This window comes from Lathyrus oleraceus, chromosome 4 (genome assembly GCF_024323335.1).
Source record: "Lathyrus oleraceus cultivar Zhongwan6 chromosome 4, CAAS_Psat_ZW6_1.0, whole genome shotgun sequence".
Lineage (NCBI taxonomy): Eukaryota > Viridiplantae > Streptophyta > Magnoliopsida > Fabales > Fabaceae > Lathyrus > Lathyrus oleraceus.
Genome location: NC_066582.1, coordinates 427,620,614 through 427,629,296, shown reverse-complemented (window position 1 = coordinate 427,629,296; position 8,683 = coordinate 427,620,614). Strand labels below are relative to the sequence as shown.

General features: G+C 32.5%; 1 long non-coding RNA gene across 1 annotated transcript; it reads left to right on the top strand.

The window, feature by feature from the left end:
• The first annotated feature begins 6,666 nt into the window (after nt 1-6,666).
• Nucleotides 6,667-8,683, top strand: LOC127075851 (uncharacterized). Its single transcript, XR_007786693.1, has 2 exons — nt 6,667-7,095; nt 8,454-8,683. It is a non-coding gene; the product is annotated as an uncharacterized LOC127075851 (long non-coding RNA).

The window sequence follows — 8,683 nt, the reverse complement described above, 5'->3', positions numbered from 1 at the left end:
AGGGGAAGAAATGTTACTTTTTTAATAACATATATAGCTTATATTTATTAAATTCATTGAATAATATTTTTGATCTAGATTAAATATATTAATTATTTAATAAATTAAAAAATAAAAAGATTAAAGGTCTTATAACTTAGATATTAAGATATCTTTAAAAAAAATTGAGATGGTATAGTTTAGCTATTAAGATGTGTTTATTTGATGGTTTTACAATTTGTTTTTTTAATCAATTATTATAGAGAATGTTATTTCTATAAGTTTATTTGATAGATTTTTAGATATTCTATATCCATTTTTTTAGCTAAATTATTTAATTTATAAATATAAAATTAAAATAATATATTATTTTCCATTTTTATATAAAATATATTACACCCCCCTTTCTCGAACTCATATTAAATGTTTGTTAAAATAGTTTTTTTTAATGTAAGATCTTTTCTTTATCACATCAAATTTTTAATTATTATTTATTTATTTTTATAACTATGATTAGGGATGAAAATAGATTAGGCTATGTTAGATTTTAGAAGGTCTGAGTCTGACCTACGATAAATTTATAAAATCTGAGACTGACCTACGATAAATTTACAAAGCACGGGTTTGTCTTATGACCTACTATAAACTCTTTTTTTGGTATGGTCTTGCCTTTTTAAAGTCTGGTATGACCTGAAAGACTATTTAAAAACCTATTTTTTATTAAGGTTTTCAATTAATTCATATTAGTTAAGAAGTCTTATACGTCAGTCATCGATTAAATCTAAATTAAAGACAATGATTTGAAGTAAGTTAAAAATAAAATTGAACCTCTCTCTCTCTCTCTCTCTCTCTCTCTCTCTCTCTCTCTCTCTCTCTCTCTCTCTCTCTCTCTCTCTCTCTCTCTCTCTCTCTCTCTCTATATATATATATATATATATATATATATATATATATATATATATATATATATATATATATATATATATATATATATATATATATATATATATATATATATATATATCTTTGATTAGTGGTTAGATAAGCAATGTACATATAAATACAAAGGTAAAACGCCAACAAAGAGGTGTTTGATGATCCTTACAAAAGGAAAATCCAAAGATAAGAGGGATATGACAAAGATGTGATCTTGTTTGTATGCAAGGATATAAATGACATATGGGATCTTAGGATTAAAAATTATGGTATGACAGATGCCCCTATTTAAGTTTCTTCAATTCGGAGATATGAAGATTGAAATCTTCGTCTCAACGAGATTGAAGAGATTTAAATACATAAGACCCAATTTTTGGCCCTAAGATACCGCAAAAATGCTTATGATATGATATGAATGCACACAAGGATCTTTGTGGGGAATATAGTGCCATGAGAGACAAAGAGTTGCTGGAGAAAAGAGTAAACTGAAACTCTGTAGGGGAATAACAAATTCCAAAGGGGGATCCAGCTGGGGACAAACAAAGTTCCACGTGGGAAAAGGAAATACGCGCAGACAAAACTACGACACGAAACTGCTGGAGACAAAGGGATGTCCTCCAAGAAAATAAAGCACCGGGAAACGACTCGACTCGGGAATAACTATTGTATTTGAAAGAAACCAATGCACAATTAGAAAACAAATGAAATATCCAACGAGGGAAGACTTATCAAAGCAAGACTTCGTCGGGGAAAAAATCAATCAAAGGGGATGCCTAACTCCACTAGGAAGAGAAATTACCTGACTATCAGTCAAGTGATAGCTTAACAACGGTAATAGACCCAAAAGGAAAGATTACCAACTACCAGTTAAGTGATAGTTTAACCAAGTAACCAACCAAAGGTAAGAGAAAATATTACCTAACTATCAGTCAGATGATAGCTTAACAAAGGTAATAAGCTCAAAAGGAAAGATTACCAACTATCAGCCACATGATAGTTTAACAAGGTAATCAACCAAAGGTAAGAGAATTATTACCTAACTATCAGCCAAATGATAACTTGACAAAGGTAATAAACTCGAAAGGAATGATTACCAACTACCAGCCAAGTGATAGGTTAATAAAGATAACCAACCAAAGGTAAGAGAAATATTACCTAACTATCAGCCAAGTGATAGCTTAACAAAGATAATAAGCTCAAAAGCAATGATTACCAACTATCAACCAAGTGATAGCTTAACAAAGATAACCAACCGAAGGTAAAAGAAATATTATCTAACTATCAGTCAAGTGATAACTTAACAAAGGTAATAAGGTCGAAAGGAATTATTACCAACTACCAGCCAAGTGATAACTTAACAAAGGTAACCAACCAAAGGTAAGAGAAATATTACCTAACTATCATCCAAGTGATAGCTTAATAAAGGTAATAAGCTTGAAAGAAATGATTACCAACTACCAGCCAAGTGATAGCTTAACAAAGATAACTAACCAAAGGTAAGAGAAATATTACCTAACTATCAGCCAAGTGATAACTTAACAAAGGTAATAAGCTCGAAAGGAATGATTACCAACTACCAGCACAAGTGATAGCTTAACAAAGGTAACCAACCAAAGGTAAACGAAATATTACCTAACTATCAGCCAAGTGATAGCTTAACAAAGGTAATAAGCTCAAAAGGAAATATTATCAACTACCAGCCAAGTGATAGCTTAACAAAGGTAACCAACTGAAGGTAAGAGAAATATTACCTAAATATTAGCCAAGTGATAGCTTAACAAAGGGTAATAAGCTCCAGGGACCAAAGTTCAACCCAAGAATAAAGTGGAGAGAAACGTTCAAAGAAGACTCAATCCAATGAGGAAATAAACTCGAATGAGGATTAATTCCATCCAGATAATGAAGTGGAAAGGAAAGTTGAAACAAAACCTTCCACGAGGATCAAACTCCACGGGGAATTAGAAAGAATAAGCGCTTTCTGCTTAAGGTAGACACTCTATTTAAGAGAGGATGCACACACTCTGTGGGGAGAAGAAAAAAACACCAGAGAGCGGGAAAACACCAAGGAATGCAAGATGCACAAATAAACATTATGATGCTATGCATATGTGTATGAACATGTGTATGAATATGCTGATAAAACATGCACAAAAGGGTTAGATTAATAACACATTACAAATGGATACTCGGCTAATCTCAATAAGATGAAGATGCTACTGGAGATCTTGCTAGGGATTCAGCTGAAGGAAACCCTGCAATGAATGATCATAAGCCATTAAAGGAGTTAAATCCTGATACAAGGCGTAAATCCTTCTGGAGAGAGAAAAGGATATTGCTTAGAGAACCAAAGTTAATCTTCTAAAGAAATGAACTCCGCTTCGAGGAAAGGTTTTCCGGGGATAAGAAACATCTGAACAAACTCTACTATGAAGGCCTGTTGCCAACTTCACTAGAGATTTTACCATTCCTGCAAGCTTATGCTGGGGAAACTGATGATCTTAGATACATTTATAAGGAAAATCCTGTCTTAGGAGAACACTGAGCTACGCTCTTCAAGATCTTACCATCCTTGAGATCACTGTTGACATTCCTCTTTTATATTCACAAATTGAGGAAACTTTTTTTTGTAAATTTCAAAAACATGATTGTTTATATATCTTTTGTTTCAAATATTATTATCAAAAATAAATGAAATTTCATAAACTGAAGCAAGATAAGAACAACAAACAAATGGGCAAAAGACTCAAGTTTTATTAATAGAATGGTAGTTCGCAAATGGCGTGACTCCATGGATCATTACAAAGTTTAAAAAATGGTAATTGTAAGTGAAGCTACGTGAATTATACCCGAGCGCATCGCACGCTCAAAGATACAATAGAATTTCCATCGAACTTTATTTATTCCTGAAGGAAAGGGAAAACATCGATAAAACTCGGGGGAAAGAGAAAAGGGTAAGGAAGTCAGTTATGCCAGGGGGAGGTATTAGCATCCCTCGCATATGTTATACTCAACGGGAACCGTTTTGAATGTTATTTGCAAGAACGGGTGTTAATATCTAAAGATTACTCACGAAAAGGGAAAACGGGAAGTTAATAATTGAAGTGTGAAAAAAAGGTAATAAGTAAATATGCTCGCCAAGGATTTGGGCCCTTGTGCCTACGTATTCTCACCATGCAATGAGAAAGTCAGAGCTCCGTAGTTCGTGGAACTAAGACGGATGTGTTAGTTGTTTTTAATGAAAATGTATTAACGGTCGCGTTCTACTGCCAAATTGCTTGCATGCTCGAGCATGAGAGTCTTAAGCGTTTGTTTGTTTATGATATAATGGATGAACTCAGATCGCACTCCTATAGTTAAACATTGCTTGCTCACACATGGAGGTTTAAGCTTCGTTCACGGTAGAACGGAAGTAACACGTCCTTTATGAAAAGGTTTAACTGAAAATGAATCCTAAAGGCAAAACTGAGTTTGATTTTATTATGAAAAGAGAGTCATGAATTGAATCATACTAAATTCTATGAATGGAAATGAATACAGTGAGCAACTGAGTCATTCATCCCGTACCCAAAGATATTTAGAATAAGGATAAGAATTCTCCACTCTCACTCCTTCTCTGTTGCTTAAGGCTCGTATCATACAATCATAATCGTATTGTTAGTTATTTTTGGGTTTATTCACAAAATGGTTTTAGTTTTACCGAGAGAGAACCAAAGGGAGAAGAAGAAGCCCTAGAAGGCTGAAGTCTGATCTACAGTTTACATCCCATATCTGTGTAGAAAGACTTATCAATTATTCAATTTAAATTGCACTAAAGTCTATGAATAGAGGTGAATACAATGAGCAACTGGGTCATTCGTCCCGTACCCAAAGATATTCAGAATGAGGATAGAAATTCTCCACTCTCACTCCTTCTCTATTACTTAAAGCTCACGGCGTGCAATTTGCATTGTAACTAATGAGTGTTGAAGTTGAATTTCCTTGCAGCTTCTTGTGATGAAGGGTTGTCTTTAAAGAAAGAAGACTTGACAATTAAATTAAATCAAATTATGCTAAAGTCTATGAATAGAGATGAATACAATGAGCAACTGGGTCATTCGTCCCATACCCAAAGATATTCAAAATGAGGATATGAATTCTCCACTCTCATCCCTTTCTCTATTACTTAAGGCTCGTGGCACACAACTTGGATCATGATTAACAAGTGTCGATTTCACCTTTGTAGTGCTTGAATAGTAGTCCAGTCTATCTTGTACTAATTTGAATTGAATGAAATCTTGAACTTGATCTTTGAACCTTGAAGTCTTGTGCAACTCTTGAGATCCAGTGTCCATTATAACTTGAACATAAGGTACTTGCCCTATCAAGTGATCAAGGATCTTTTGATCACTTGAATAGGCTTGGGTATTTGAGCACAGTCAAAGGATTTAATTGATCAAAGCAAACTTTGATCAACTAAATCAATCAGAGAGAAAATAGTTAAATCAAGCATACGACAACCTACAAGGTTAATCAATCAACTAGATGATTTTAAAAGTCTTAAACTAGGGGAACATGCATATCTAAACCCTAAAAGTTAAATCCTAAATATCTAATTCTAAGGGAACATGCCATCGTTAAAGTGTGATCCAACCAAGAAAATCAACACCCCAAAATTCTAACAAGAAATCAATTCATGAACAAAATAAATCCACAAACAAATTTTAATCAATTAAAGTCTAACATATAGGGCCCGTTTGTTTTGGCTTTTTTTAAAAATGATTTTTATAGTGTTACATATTTTAGTGTAAAAAATATTTACAAAGAAATTTTTCATAAAAGTTTCAAATGAAAATTTGGTTTGAATAGTTATTCTTAAAATGTTATTTTAGGTATTTCATCATTTTATCGAAAAAAAATTGGATATCAAATTTTCAAAAAATCACTTAATTTTGAAGCTATTTCAAATAGCTTTTCATAAAAATCATTTTTAAGATACAACTTTTTGAAAAAATTGTGATTTTGACTATATTTTAATCTTCAATAATGTATATTTATATTATAGAATGAACAATTCAATCTTTTAATTTATAAAAAATAAATTTAAAAAAACTTATAATATTTTGAAAAACATTTTTATAGAATCCATTTTCAAAAATACAAAGAAAAAATCCATTTTTTTAAAGCTAAAACAAACTGGCCCATAATCGTGGAAGAGTTAACTAGCTAAGACATGTATGAATTATAATCATGTTATGCACTCCATATTTATCATGCAATTTTAACCACTTAAACAAAACTAAAACTATGATCAATCACATATTTTTTTTATTCGTTTTAAATTAATTAAGAATTAATCTACTCGATTATTTCTAACTAAGTTAATTAGTCATGTAAAACTAACTAAATTCCATCAAATAATTTCTATTAACGACATGCATCAATATGATCAATCATCATGAAAGAAAATACAACAAAAATTAAAATAAAATAAAATAAATAAATAAACAAACAAAATGAGTGCAAGTAGGGGGTGTAACCAGCAAACTCAGGGTACAACCAGTAGAGCCCATGCAGGGCCCAAACAAGGCCCATGCTTCTAGCCATCATAGGTCAATGGGTGCCTCATTATAAACAAGGCAACTTCAACAATTTGTAAGAATTTGGCCTAAGGCCCAAACTGAGGCCCAAGCAGAAATGCAATACATGGAAAAGCAATGGATAAGGCAAATTCTGACTAGGATCTGAGTCAACATATGTCAACCACATCAATTACATCGTGGATTATGAACACATGATAAACATTCCAAACATGAAACTCATGTCACAAGCTCAAACGCGTTCCAGACTCATCTCTTTCTTCTCTGTTCTCTCTCCGTCGTGCCGGAGGCTGTCCTCGGCAGTGGAGATTCTCTAAAATCTAAATTGAACACATCATATGAAACTAAATTATCTCCTAAAACCAAATCCTAACGTGAAATCAACTAATTCTAACAAGCAAGTTTGAATCAAAGCCTACAGCCAAAGAACCCTAACTCGAAGAATCCAAATTAAATGGTGCTCGTTGGGAATCAAAGCCCCGGGGGTTAGGGCTTTGATTCCCCTAACCTCTAATTACATCATGGTATCAAGAATTCAAAGAAAATAGTGAAGAAAATCGTAAACTCCCCGGTGAAGCGCATGCAATGATCAATAGAAATCCAGGTAAAACTTTGAATCTTCTTGTTCAATAGTTACGTCTTTTTCTTCTTCTTGTAACTTTTCTATAAAAATCCAGATAAATGCGTCTGAATCAACGGAGCCGTGAGAGAGTAAGAGAGGATGTGAGGCTTAGCTCTGCTCATTTGAAGCTTCAAGGTGAAGCTTCAATGAGTATTCTGAAGGAGCTCTGAGTGATTGTGTGAGAATTGAGAGAAAAATCAGAGATCGTGAATCTGAGGAATTTGAGAATTTATGGAAAAAATGTGTGTGTTGTGAAATGAATGAAGCTCTGTGATTTATAGACTCCGATTATGTTATGAAATGCAATATAGATTCATGTAAAATTCAGTTTTCAGTTAGAAATTAGGAAGTTAGTTGGAGTGAAATTTAATTGAAATGAAAGTGAAATGAAAATTCTATTTTGTTAGTTGATTGAAGTGTTAATGAAATTGAAATGTTAATTGAAATGCATGGTTTCTGTTAGAATGCAATCTATTAGTTAATTTGAAATGTGAAGGAGTATCGAAATGCAATGCAAAATATTAGTGAAATTGAAATGAAATGCAGGTTCTAGTTCTGTTTGGAATTGAAGTGAAACTGAAATTAGTTCTGAAATGCAATGAATGTTCTGTTTAGTGAAGTGCATATGTAATTAGTTAGTTAATTTGGAATGAGCATGCTATGGAATTAGAAACAAAATCTGTTAGTTAATGAAATTGAGCTGAATTTGCATGTTGGAATGAAATGTTAATTGAAATGAAATTCAAATGTTGTTAGTTAATGAGTTTTAAAATGTGTTTGTGTATGTTAGGTCTGATTTAGCTTGCTGTTATATTATTGTGTGGATGTGATTGAATTTATGTCAATATTTAATTGAAAGGTTGGGTCTTGGCTGCTAGCTAGTTTATTTGTTGGTTAATGGATGTATTTGTTAGGTGTTAAATGTTGACTTCATCTTTGAAATGAGATGGTTTTGTTGAAACCTTGCTAAGGATGTTATCTCAAATAAGCATGACAGGCTGAATAGATGGCTATGATGAATAGTCAATTAATTGGATGCTAAATTCAGTTAGTTTGCATAGTTATAATGAATCGTGGTTATGATCTGTTGTAGGAATGCTTGTGAGATGCATTGTTATTGTGTATGTGAACCATTGTACCAATGTGATTTGTCATGACTATTTTCATGAGTTGGTGACTTTGGTTAGAATTTAGTTAGGATGGATTTAGCGAATGGTAATAATGTCATGGGCTGTTATGAATGTTTTGCCAATGGTTTTATGTTGTGATTGTATATAGGCATGATTGAAAATTACGCATATGCTTGGAAATAACATGTTGGTTTTGATCTTGTTTTGTAGGAAATGGACAAATGCAAGGATGGTGTGATCTTGAAGAAACAAGGTAATTAGGGTTTAGGGATATTGAAATAGTAAGTTGACTTTGGTCAACTAATGCAAAAAATGTAATTTTTCTCATGAAACACGTGTGGACTATGTAAAAGTGATTCTTATGAATGAAATGTACCTTTTAGGTAAAAATGTTCTAATGAAACAATGCAAAAAATTGAATTCAAATGACCATTTTCCAA